Consider the following 14,306-nt stretch of genomic DNA (forward strand, 5'->3'; position numbering starts at 1 on the left):
GCCCGCTCCGCTACACACAGGGCCATGACCGATCTGAACCTAGACTCATGTCCAAATTCCTGCCCGTTCCCCATAAGCCTTTATTCCCTTTACTTCTAGGAAACTGTCTATTTCTGTTTTAAATTTATGTAATGCTGTAGCTTCTACAGCTTTTTGGGGCAGCATGTTCCATGGACCTACCACCCTCTGAGTGAAGTAGTTCCTCCTCATCTCAGTTTTGAAAGAGCAGCCCCTTATTCTAAGACTATGCCCCCTAGTTCTAGTTTCACCCATCATCGGCAACATCCTCCCCGCATCCACCCGATCCAACCCCGTCACAATCTTATATATTTCAATAAGATCGCCTCTCATTCTTCTGAACTCCAATGAGTAGAGTCCCAATCTACTCAACCTCTCCTCATATGTCCATCCCCTCATCCCCGGGATTAACCGAGTGAACCTTCTTTGTACTGACTCGAGAGCAAGTATGTCTTATCTTAAGTATGGACACCAAAACTGTATGCAGTATTCCAGGTGCTCGTAGCCTTGGGGTGCAGTGCTGGTATGGTTGTGGACTCTCTCTTATCACAGTGATACATTGCGAAAGAACCAATACACACAAAGAACAAGTGACTCCACTCACCCGAGCAGGTAACTCCGGCATCCTTGCTGTGTGTGCAGTTATTCAACCCCATGGGTTTACTGAGCACTGATCGAGGGCAGGCTCTGTCCCATGACACTTCACATCATCCAACCAGATGTCCCCAGTCCCTTCTCCGTAGTAGGCACCAGTCCGTGCTGACAGGGCCGTCCCACAGTTCAACAGTCTGCAGACCACACTCGCTGCATTTACATCCCAGCCATCGCCACAGACGGAGTTACGATAGACCTCAACTCTCCTGGAGCACATGTTGGTGCTGTTCACCACACGTATGGGCACTGGACCTGCAGTAGAGACAGGAACATGGTTAAACTGGTCTGGGTATCTACAGAAGCAGGCAGCTGGAGGTGGAACATGTACTGCGATGCTTTAAGGGGTAATCTAGTAACTTGTATTTTCAAAAGGCACTTAAACAAGGTTCCAGATGTAAGACAGTGTGGGCAAGATTAATACTAATGTCTACAAAGATGATAGCAGACACAGTCCCACGATGGAGAAAGGAAGGGCATCTAAAGCTAAAGCTCCCTGGATGACTAAAGATAAAATAATGCTACCAGAACTGAAAGGTTCTATCTATCAGGAAAGCTTGAACAGGCTGGGGCTCTTTCCTCTAGAAAAGAGAAGACTGAGGGGGGACCTGATAGAGGTCTTCATGATTATGAAAGGGTTCAATAGGGTAGACGCAGGGAAGATGCTTCCACTTGTGAGGGAGACTTAGAAACAATAGAAGATATGAGCAGGAGTAGGCCATTCGGCCCTTCAAGCCTGTTCCGCCATTCAGTGAGATCGTGGCTGATCATCCAAATTCAGTACCCTGTCCCTGCCTTCTCCCCATATCCCTTGATCCCTTTAGCCTTAAGAAATATATCCAACTCTTTCTTGAATATATTTAATGACCTGGCCTCCACTGCCCTCTGTGGCAGAGAATTCCATAGGTTCACCACTCTCTGGGTGAAGAAATTCCTCCTCATTTCAGTCCTAAATGGCTTACCCCTTATCCTTAGACTATGACCCCTGGTTCTGGACTCCCCAGCCATCAGAAGCATCCTTCCTGCATCTACTCTGTCCAAGCCTGACAAATTTTTATAGGTTTCGATGAGATCCCCTCTCAATCTTCTAAACTCCAGTGAGTATAAGCCCAATCGACACAATCTCTCCTCATACGTCAATCCTGCCATCCCAGGTATCAGCCTGGTGAATCTTCGCTGCACTCCTTTAATGGCAAGAACGTCCTTCTTCAGGTAAGGCGACGAAAACTGCTCACAATACTCAAGGTGTGATCTCACCAAGGCCCTTTACAACTGTAGCAAGACATCCTTGTTACTGTACTCGAACGCTCTTGCTACGAAGGCCAAGATACCATTTGCCTTCTTAACCGCCTGCTGCACCTGCATGATTACCTTCAGCGACTGGTGCACAAGAACACCCAAGTCTTTTGCACTTCCCCTTCTCCCAATCTATTGCCATTCAAATAATAATCTGCCTTCCTGTTTTTGCCACCAAAGTGGATAACCTCACATTTATCCACATTATAGTGCATTTGCCATGTTTCTGCACAATCACCCAACCTGTCCAAATCGTACTGGAGTTTCACGACATCCTCCTCACAGCTTACCCTCCCACCCAGCTTTGTGTCGTCTGCAAATTTGGAGATATTACATCCAATTCCCTCGTCCAGATCATTAATATATATTGCGAACAGCTGGGGTCCTAGGACCGATCCTTGCGGTACCCCACTAGTCATTGCCTGCCACTCGGAAAACGACCCGTTTATTCCAACTCTTTGCTTTCTCTCCGCCAACCAGTTCTCTATCCAAGTCAATACCTTGCCCCCAATCCTATGTGCCTTAATTTTGCACACTAATCTCTTATGTGGGACCTTATCGAAAGCCTTCTGAAAGTCCAAATACACCACAACCACTGGTTCTCATCTATTTTACTAGTTACATCCTCAAAACATTCCAATAGATTAGTCAAGCATGATTTACCTTTTGTAAATCCATGTTGACTTTGTCCGATCCTGTCACTGCTTTCCAACTGCTCTGCTATTACATCTTTTATGATGGACTCTAGCATTTTCCCCACTACCGATGTCAGGCAGTAGATTAAAGTCACCCATCATGACTGCTGTGCCCTTATTGCACGCTTCATTAATTTCCCTTTTAATGCCATCCCCAACCTCTACCTTTCTGTTTGGAGGTCTACATAACACTCCCACTATTGTTTTTTTCCCCTTAGTATTTCTCAATTCTACCCATACAGATTCCACATCATCAGAGCTAATATCCTTCTTTACAATTGTATTAATCCCTTCTTTAACCAGTAATGCTACCCCACCTCCCTTTCCTTTTTGCCTATCTTTCCTGAATATCGAATACCCCTGGATGTTGAGTTCCGAGTCTTGGCCATCCTTGAGCCACGTTTCCGTAATCCCAACCAAATCATATTAATTTACCAGTATTTGCACAGCCAATTCGTCCACCTTATTACAAATACTCCTCGCATTAAGACACAAAGCCTTCAGGCTTGTTTTTTTAACGCTCTTAGACCTATTAGAATTATTATTTACTGTGGCCACGTTTGATTTAAACCGTTGATTTCTCTGACTGCCACTTTTGTTTTACTATTTCCTATCATTTGCTTTTATCCCTGTTTCCCTTTCCTCTGTCTCCCTGCTCAGGTTCCCAACCCCTGCCATTTTCGTTTAACCCCCCCCGAACAGTGCTAGCAAACCTCCCCACAAGGATATTTGTCCAACTCTGGTTCAGGTGCAACCCGTCCGACTTGTACAAGTCCCACCTTCCCCAGAAGCAGGCCCAGTGATCCAGGAAACTAAAGCCCTCCCTCCTGCACCAACTCTTTAGCCACGCATTCATCTGCTCTATCGTCCTATTCCTATACTCACTAGCACGTGGCACCAGGAGTAATCCAGAGATTACAACCTTTGAGGTCCTGCTCTTTAATCTGCTACCTAGCTCCCTAAATTCTTGCTGCAGGACATCATCCCTCTTCCTACCCATGTCATCTGTCCCAATGTGAACCACGACCTCTGACTGTTCACCCTCCCCCTTCAGAATGCCCTGCAGCCGTTCAGTGACATCCTTGACCCTGGCACCAGGGAGGCAACAAGCCATCCTGGAGTCATGTCTACGGCCACAGAAACGCCTGTCTGTTCCCCTTACGATAGAATCCCCTACCACTATTGCTCTCCCACTATTTTTCCTCCCTTCCTGAGCAGCAGAAGCACCCCTGGTGCCAGGAAGTTGGCTGCTGCTGCGTTCCTCTGGTAAATCATCCCCCTCAACAGTATCCAAATCGGTATACCTGTTTGAGAGGGGGATGGCCACAGGAGTCCCCGGCACTACCTGCCTGCCTCTACTGCGCTGCCTGATGGTTACCCATTTCTCTTTTGCCTGTGCAGCCCTTACCTGCGGTGTGACCAACTCACTAAACGTGTTATCCACGACCCTCTCAGCATCGTGAAAGCTCCAAAGCCCATCCATCCGCAGCTCCAGTGCTGCAATGCGGTCTGCTAGTAGCTGCAGCTGGATGCATTACTGGCACAAATGGTCTTCAGGGACAATGGCAGCATCCCTGAATTCCCACATAGAGCAAGAGGAGCATAACTCGGGGCTGGGCTGTCCACCAATTAAATATAAACTCTAGGACGCTTGTATGGTTTACCAACAGTCCCCGCTACACCAGAAACACCTTATAGCTACTATAAACCACCGAGCTAAAGTTTAAAAAATAGAGAAATACTCACCAACTAATCACTTACCTGCTCCCTGGTGATGTCACACTCTGATTACTTCTTACCTCTCTCCCCGCTGCTGAGTTGGTCGGGCCTCGCCTCGCTCCTCCTTTTATCCTCGGCCCCGGTGCTCTCCTGGTCCGATCTGGTCGGGCCTCGCCTCGCTCCTCCTTTTATCCTCGGCTCCGGTGCTCTCCTGGTCCAATCTGCTCGGGCCTTGCCGCGCTGCTCCTTTTATCCTCGACCCGGTGCTCTCCTGGTCCGATCTGGTAGGGCCTTGCCTCGCTCCTCCTTTTATCCTCGGCCCCGGTGCTCTCCTGGTCCAGACTAGGTCCGATAAATATAAGATAGTCACTAAAAATTCAGGAGAAACTTCTTTACCCAGAGAGTGATGAGAATGTGGAACTCGCTACCACAGGGAGTAGTTGAGGCAAATAGCATAGATGCATTTAAGAGGGAGCCAGATAAACACATGAGGGAGAAAGGAATAGAAGGATATGCTGATAAGTTTAGATGAAGAAGGGCGGGAGGAGGCTCGTGTGGAACATTAACACTGATATGGGCCAGTTGGGTCGAATGGCCTGTTTCTGTGCTGTACATTCTATGTCACTCTATGTAGAAGTTAAATCTTCTCAGGAACAGGAGACGGGGTGCAGTCATGAGAAGATCAATGTTTATATGGCACTTCAAGTCCAGGAATGGGGCTGGAACCAGCCTCGTTGTCACCCAGAGGTCAGAGAGCTGTCAACTGTGTCAAACTCCCAAAGTGGGGTGAGGCCCAGCTCCACAGGGACAGGGTCAGCAGTCAACAACAACAATTCCCATTTATACAGCACTTCAATGTAGTAAAACGTCCCACGGCGCTTCACAAGAGCGTTATCAGACAGAAATTGACACTGAGCCACATAAGGAGATATTGGACAGTGACGAAAACTTGTTCAAAGAGGTGGGTTTTAAGGAGCGTATTAAAGGAGGAGAGAGAGGCCGAGACTTTCAGCGAAGGAATTCCAGTGCTCAGGGGCTCGGCAGCTGAAGGCACTGCCGCCAATGGTGGAAAGGTGAAAATCAATGAGGCACAAAAGTCCAGATTGGGAGGAGCGCAGCGATCTCGGAGGCTGTATGGCTGCAGGAGGTGACAGAGATTGGGAGGGGCGAGAGCCATGAAGGGATTCAGAGACTAGGATGAGAATTTTAAAATCGAGGCGTTGCCTGACTGGGAGCCAATGTAGGTCAGCGAGCTCAGGGGGTGAGGGGTGAACAGGACTTGGTGCGAGAGGTGTGGATCAGCAGGTTGTGTTATTACAAGTAATGAAAGCTCACGACTCACCTGAGCAGACGACCCAAGTGTGCTGACCACAGGCACTGTTGTTGGCACTGAGCGGGTTGGAGAGGCATCAGTCCAGGGAGCGCTCCGTCCTGTCACACTTGACACCGCTCAGCAGGACCTCCCCATTCCCTCGGCCACGGTGGGGCCTGGTTACCCTCTCGGCCTTCCCACAGTTCAGCTGCTTGCACACGATGCCCCGTCGGTGAGGTCCCAGCCCTCGTTGCAGACTGTCCCCCAGGTGGACTCATGAAAGATCTCCACCCTCCCCGAGCATATGTTGTTCCCGTCTGTCAGTCTGACCGGGAAAGAAACTGCCAGGGACAACATAAGGTTTGGACATTTCTCCTTGTGTGGTTTTAATCGTCACTAGTTTCCCCTCCCTCCTCGAAGGAACAGGAGGAGGCCATTCAGCCCCTTAAAATTGTTACATAGGAACAGGAGGTCATTCAGCCACTTCAGCGTATAACATACGAACAGGAGGAGAACATTCAGATTCGAGCATGCTACACAGGAGTTCACAATTGAGCTGAATCAGCGAACTCAGCACAGGCCGAGGATGGAGCCTGGGCCTTTCTTGCTCTGTGTGTGTGTGGGGGGGGCTCAGTAACACACCGGGTGTGACCCTCTAACTCAGCACAGGCCAGGGATAGAGCGTGGGCCTTTCCTGCTGTTTCTGTGTGTGAATGTGTGGCTCAGTAACACACCGGGTGTGATCCGCTAACTCAGCACAGGCCGGGAATGGAGCCTGGGACTTTCCTGCTCTGTGTGTGTGGGAGGCTCAGTACCACGCCGGGTGTGATCCGCTAACTCAGCACAGGCCGGGGATGGAGCCTGGGCCTTTCCTGCTCTGTGTGGGTCAGAACGTTCCACACTCTTCAACGACGTGCACCATTACTGCTGACCTGAGCAAGTAACTCCAGTATCCTGGCTGTGTGTACAGTTGCTGATATTCCGCTGGTCTGCCGGGCACTCACTGATGGTCGCCTCCATCCCAACACACCCCACATCATGCGAAGCCAGTGCTCACGGACACGGCAGCCCCACACTTGAGGTGCCTGCAGACAATCGAGGCGTCCAGGATGTCCCAGTTATGATCGCAAACCGTGCCCCAGGTGGAATGATTGTACACCTCGACTTTCCCTGAACACGAGGCAGGACCTCCTCGCAGTCTCGGGGGCACCGGACCTGGAAAAGGATCAAAGCAACTCTAACACTGTGAGCTGGTGACCTAATGTACAGACAGCATTCATCGCACCCACTCCCCGGGCTCGAATACCCCTCCTATAATGGGGTGTCCAGAACTCAGCCTCCCTTTCCTGGGCTTGAATACCCCTCCTATAATGGGGTGTCCAGAACTCTACACTCCCATTCCCGGGCTCGAATACCCCTCCTACAATGGGGTGTCCAGAACTCTACACTCTCATTCCCGGGCTCGAATACCCCTCCTATAATGGGGTGTCCAGAACTCTACCCTCCCATTCCCGGGCTCGAATACCCCTCCTACAATCGGGTGTCGAAAACTCTACCCTCCCATTCCCGGGCTCGAATACACCTCCTACAATCGGGTGTCCAAAACTCTACCCTCCCATTCCCGGGCTCGAATATCCCTCCAATAATTGGGTGTCCAGAACTCTACCCTCCCATTCCCGAGCACGAATACCCCTCCTATAATGGGGTGTCCAGTACTCTACCCTCCACTTCCCATGCTCGAATACCTCTCCTATAATGGGGTGTCCTGAATTCACCCTCCCATTCCCGGGCTCGAATACCCCTCCTATAATGGAGTGTCCAGAACACTATCCACACATTCCCGGGCTCGAATACCCCTCCTATAATGGCGTGTCCAGAACTCTACCCTCCCATTTCCGGGCTTGAATACCCCTCCTATAATGGAATGTCCAGAACTCTACCCTTCCATTCCCGGGCTCGACTACCCCTCCTATAATGCAGTGTCCAGAACTCTCCCTCCCATTCCCGGGCTCGAATACCCCTCCTATAATGCAGTGTCCAGAACTCTACCCTCCCATTCCAGCTCCCAGTCTATGAATCCTCACTCCCCCCATTCTCTGGTATTTGACCAAGTGGAGAACCTGATCTTGTGCTTAACTGATCTCTCGCACAAGCACATCTGCACGCACACACACAGACACATTTGCGCACGCACAGATCGATACACTTGTACACTGGATACAGACACACACGCATCTGCACACATGCACGAACATCTTCACACACAAGCACATCTGCACACCCAGGCAGACACACAAGCACATCTGCACACACAAAGACACACAAGCACATCTGCACACCCAGACAGACACACACACACATCTGCACACCCAGACACACAAGCACATCAGCACACCCAGACACACACAAGCACATCAGCACACCCAGACACACAAAAGCACATCTGCGCACCCAGACAGACACACAAGCACATCTGCACACCCAGACAGACACACACGCGCATCTGCACACCCAGGCAGACACACACACACATCTGCACACCCAGACACACAAGCACATCTGCACACAGACAAGCACATCTGCACACTCACACACCTTCCAGCACAGGTCACTGGACAGTGATCAGGAGCAAGAACCCTGACTGCTTTTCCACACTCCCCAACCCAGGAGGCGCTGACGCCCAATTGTAGCCCCCCTACCGCCCACCCCGGCTGCGATCAGCTCACTCAAAACAGGCCGGAGATGGAGCCTGGGCCTTTCCTGCTGTGTGTGTATGTGGGGGTCTCAGTACCACACTGGGTGAGATCGGCCAATTCCGCACAGGCCGGGACTGGAGCCTGAGCCTTTCCTGCTCTGTGTGTGTGTGGGGGGCTCAGTACCACATGGGGTGAGATCGGCCAATTCGGCACAGGCCGGCACTGGAGCCTGGGCCATTCCTGCTCTGTGTGTGTGTGGGGGGTTCAGTAGCACACTGGGTGAGATCGGCCAACTCCGCACAGGCTGGGACTGAAGCCTGGGCCTTTCCTGCTCTGTGTGTGTGTGGGGGGCTCAGTACCACAGTGGGTGAGATCGGCCAATTCTGCACAGGCCTGGACTGGAGCCTGAGCCTTTCCTGCTCTGTGTGTGTGTGGGGGGCACAGTACCACACTGGGTGAGATCGGACAATTCCGCACAGGCCGGGACTGGAGCCTGGGCCTTTCCTGCTCTGTGTGTGTGTGTGGGTTGCTCAGTACCACACTGGGTGAGATCGGCCAATTCCGCACAGGCCGGGACTGGAGCCTGGGCCATTCCTGCTCTGTGTGTGTGTCGGGGCGGGGTGCTCAGGACCAATGGAAATCAATGGAAGCAAAAATCAAGGCGAGATCGAGACTGCAAATGCCAGTGTAGTTCAGAAATGAATATGGAAAACAAGCATAATTAATCTGATACAGGTTTATAGCAGATATTAGAACCAGTAGATCAGCCGTTGTCATGGCCACCTGGTGGTGCATTTGGAGAGACCGAAGCTTCCAGGGGAGAGAACCACAATTGTCGCTAAATTAGGGGCAAAGACAAGGAAGTTGAAGTTACTAATTCTCCTTATTTTGATAGGATGATCACTTGCCAGTTTATTGGTATGAAAATTCATAAATTTCTAACCTTGGCCCTCAACTTTCACTCCGGGGTGATCTTAACCTAATACGTAGGGTGAAAAACCCACGGGATGGAGGGCAATGCTCGATTTACTCCCTGCCCAATATTACTCTCCATTATCTCCAGTAGAGAGTAGAATCGGCACAGTGTTAAACCAGCGCTGCTCCCGATCCTGTCAGTTTGTCGAGGGGCGGGTTAGGTTAATATCGCTCCACAGCGGGAGATTGATTGGCTGAAAGGAAATTCTGGCCAAGGTTCACCTGTTAACATAACCCGCTGCATTTTCTTCCTTTAATATTAATTGGCAGGAAAATCCAATGGACTATGCAAAGGCAGTGGTTCCTGCCGCCACATTTTCTTATCCATCTAACCTGGCTGCAAAGAATATAATCTCCCCCATAGGTGCCGGTGCGTTCATTACAAATTCTGCCGCACCTTGACTTTGGGATTCTAACAGCGTGTTGCCTTTGACTGTGCTGGCTCACACCATTAGCTGGCCATTTTTAATGCAGCATCCAATATGGCTCAGTTCCATACATGGTTGAAGTGTGAGTGTAAACTTTCCGAGTAGTTGCTGTTTTTCCAGATCTCTCCTTTCAAAAAAACACAGTGCAAATGAGCCCATGGTTCACGGATGTCTGGTAATAGTGACAATCGCTGCTGCGGTCACATTCCCAGAGACTTAGTGGGAAAAATAATTTGATGGACATTTTAAACAGTTTACAATATTCACCAATCAGAACCCAAGTGCGATGGTAGTATTTGGCTCGTATAGAAAATTACCAAAAAAATAGAAAATGATGTAAATGTTCAGCAGGTCTGACAGCCGATGTGGTGAGAGAAACATAGTTACAGTTTTAGGTCAACGATCTTTCATCAGAACTGGTCATCGACCTGAAACTTTAACTGTGTTTCTCTCTGCACATGTGTTACCACGCCTGCTGAGCTTTCCATAATCTGCAGTGTTTTACTTCTGAAAATTACAAGAATCTCTACAAAGGAGAAGCAATCCCACCTAAATTGTTTCCTCTAATATTTCAGAGAAAATGAGCTGCCTGTCAGGTTATTACATATAGAATATGTCAGAGTTTTGTCATTATTATTTGTCTGATGCTGGTAAACAGTGTCTGCACATCAATCACACCAAAACAAACAAATATGAATAATACACAGCAAGAACAGTGACACAGTGAGACACTGGTAACGATGAATATTAACAGATTAAAAGCAGATTATCAGGAACACCAACTAATGCAATAATAGGGTAGTAAATGTTTTCTATCTGTATGATCAACAGCTGTCCCATTTTCTGAGAGAAGCGATGTTCTCTGTTCGTGTTTTGGAAACACAGACCTTCTGCTTTCAAAATAAGGTCTGATTTATACCTGAGCGAAAACTCGAGTGACACACGAGCATTGCACAATGATTAGCATCAGTTACAGTCATTTGAACAAACAGGAGCAGCCAAGCCATATTTACTGCTGCTGGTCAGAGAGTGGGATATTTTGCAATAACATGTGACATTGGAGTTTCTTTTAGAAATGAAACATTTAGAAATCTACACTCCTAAATTAATGTTGCAGACTCCTGAAGCTGAGGATAATCATTCATAGGAACAGAGAAGACATTTGATGAAATAAATGCGCACATTTGTGGTAGATTAGCACCATCTAAATTGTCGATGCATCATATTTTTCTTTTTTAATTTATACTCTACCTAATATAAATATAGGAGGCTCCGTGGTGCATTTGAGATCGAAGATTGTTCAGAGATAGACACAGAAAGAGATATAATCAGTTATATACAGCTGAGCAGCCCCGTGGATATGCGGAGATGTTGGATTTCAGCATCAACATATATTGGGCGGAATGGAAGGGGACAGGGTCTGGTCTGATATGAACCGTGTGTGAGAAAGATGAATGTGGATAAGGATCTTAATAGCCGTTAGGCAGGGATGTGGGAGTTTGTGGCCGTCAAATTTAAAAGATTGGATGGTGAGAAAGAGATGTTATTGCAGCTGTCGAACAGGAATTTGGAGCGGGACCCGGTTTACATATATTAATCTCACTCTTAATGTCAGCTGTGTCTCAGTGGGTAGCACACTCTGAGCCTCTGAGTCGGAAGGTTGTGGGTTCAAGTCCCACTCCAGCGACTTGAGCACATAAAGCTAGACTAATATTCCAGTGCAGTGCTGAGGGAGTGCTGCACTTGTTGAGGTGCTGTCTTTCAGATAAGATGTTAAACTGAAGCCCCATCTGCCCTCTTAGGTGGAGGAAAATAATCCCATGGCACTTCCTCAAAGAACAGCAGGGGAGTTGTCCCTGGTGCCCGGGCCAATATTTATCCATCAATCAACATAACAAAATCCGATTATCTGGTCATTACCACATTTCTGTTTGTGGGAGCTTCCTGTGCGCGGATTGGCCGCTGCGTTTTCCACATTACAACAGTGACTACACTGCACTCCAAAAAATTCCTTCATTGCTGTAAAGTGCTTTGAGATGTCCGGTGGTCGTGAAAGGCGCTATATAAATGCAAGTCTTTACTCTTTCTTCTTGAAATTTCAGTTGACCTAAACTCACTACTGTCTTCGCAGTGGAAGGCACTAACATCATCCCAATAATGGAAAATCAGGGGACCACAGGGAGGGGGGAACTAACGACAATCACTAGCACTAAGGAAATAGTACTTGGTAAAATAATGGGACTAAAAGACGACAAGTCCACTGGACCAGATGGCCTGCATCCCAGGGTTTTAAAATAAGTGGCTGCAGAGATAGTGGATGCATTGGTTGCAATATGCCCAAAATCCCTGGACTCTAGAGAGGTCCCAGCAGATTGGACATCCACAAATGTAACAAACCTATTTAAGAAAGGAGGGAGACAGAAAGCAGGAAACTATAGACCAGTTAGCCCAACATCTGTCGTTGGGAAAATGCTGGAGTTTTTCACTAAGAAACCAGTAGCAGTGCATTTGGAAAATCATAATGCAGTCAAGCAGAGTCAGCATGGTTTTATGCAAGGGAAATCATGCTTAACAAATTTGCTGGAGTTCTTTGAGCATGTAACAAGCAGGGTGGACAAAGGTGAGCCAGTGAATGTGGTGTATTTGGATTTCCAGAAGGCATTCGATAAGGTCCCACATAAAAGGTTACTGCATAAGATAAGAGCTCACGGAGTTGGGGGAGTATATTAGCATGGATAGAATGTGAAGGAATAAACCATATAACCTATTCAGAAAAATACACCATCTTATGAAAGAATTCTGGCCTTATTTACACATGACAAACTGGGTTTGGAAATCTAGAAACCTAACTATGAAATAGCTATGAAATCACTCTGGCTATTGAGATAAGGTTGTTGTTGACCCTGAATAAATAATCTTATTGAAACAGTGGGTTACGGGCTCCAACAGGCTGAATGTTTTGAAAAGAAACAATGGTTCACCCTAGATAAGGTTTTCTAATTTACACTTCGTAAAAAGCACATAAAGTAAGGAACATCTGCCCTCGTAAAGATGACATAAAGTAAGGGACACCTGCTGTCACGCCGTTTTTTATATGGTAAACTTAGAACACCTCGAGATGAGACATGAGTCTGGCAGAGGTAAGCAGAAAAATGACTAGAGACAATTAGCTTACATCATCAGATACCTTAAAGGAAATATCACTGGGAAAGGCTATAAATATTGAACTCCCAAATGGGATAGCAGACTCACTTTAATCGGGCAAAGTGATTCTCGGCTTCAGAGGCAGCTCTGTAGTCTACCATTCTTTGTACCTCTGGTTCAAATGTATTTGATTTTGGTGGATATCCTCTAGACATTAAGAACTGTAAAACTGTAGCGAAGTTAAGATTTGAAAGTAAGATTCTCTGATAAGATTGTAAGCTTTCTCTTTTTGGAACTGTTAATGTTGCGATTGACTCGTGAACTGTAAATAGCATGTCGGTTCTTTTATAAATCTACACATTTTTAGAATAGTCTCGCAGACGTCTTCTGTATCAAAAACTCGTGAACTCAATCTCTGTACACTCTTTAGTGAGGAGTTCCAGAATTCTGTGGGAGTTTTTCGGACCCTCATAATATCCGGAATGTTACAGTCTAGCTAAACTTATTAAAAGTGCTATCTGGAGGATGGTAACATTTTCAGGTTGTTCCTTTCCTTTAGGGAGAGATAGTCCGGACCTTTAGACACAATTAAGTGTCTTAAGGATGCGGCTACTTCAAACTTTACTTGAAAGTAAACGTCTGAGAAATACGCCTGATCCAGGGTAGCCCTAAAGGGGCTAGGACGAGTAATTCTCCCTTCAAGAGAATTGGCTAACTAACAGAAATCAGAGATTCGGGACTAATGGGTCATTTTCCGGTTGGCAAATGGTAGCTAGTGGGGTGTTAACTCTCTGTATTTCTTGTACTAGGACACCCAAAGCTCACTGAATATCAACATTTAATAGTTTCTCACCATTTAAAAATTATTCTGTTTTTCTATTCTTCCTACCAATGTGAATAACCTCACATTTCCCCACACGGTACTCCATCTGACAACTTATTGCCCACTCACTTAACCTGGCTATATCCCTTTGCAGGTTCTTTGTGTCCTGCTCACAGCTTATTTTTTCATTTAGCTTTGCATCGTGAGCAAACGTGAATGCATTGCTCCCGTTCCCTTCGTCTAAGTCCTTACTATAGGCTGTACATAGCAGAGGCCCAAGCACTGAACCTTGCGGCACTGCATTTGTTACAGGCTGCCAATCTGATAATGACCTCTTTATCCCTACTCTTTTTTCTGTCTGTTAACCAATCCTTTTCCATGCTTTCCATGCTTTCCCGTGCTAATGAAGTCAGTGCTGCAATTGTGATATACTCACACTGACTGTATCTGTGATATCAGAGCTGTAAGTCTTATATTTGCGCACTGACTGTATTGGTGATATCGGTGCTGTAATTCTGATAACTACACAGTCATTATACCTCTGATATC

The 14,306-nt window shown here is 47.4% G+C and overlaps 1 pseudogene; it reads right to left on the reverse strand.

Moving 5' to 3' along the window:
- Positions 1-14,306, reverse strand: part of LOC147095598 (scavenger receptor cysteine-rich domain-containing protein DMBT1-like) — a 1,107,260-nt pseudogene that overhangs the window by 31,649 nt on the left and 1,061,305 nt on the right.

The sequence above is a fragment of the Somniosus microcephalus genome, unplaced genomic scaffold, assembly GCF_052327205.1.
Source record: "Somniosus microcephalus isolate GS21.2 unplaced genomic scaffold, FLI_Smic_1.0 unresolved_chr1, whole genome shotgun sequence".
Lineage (NCBI taxonomy): Eukaryota > Metazoa > Chordata > Chondrichthyes > Squaliformes > Somniosidae > Somniosus > Somniosus microcephalus.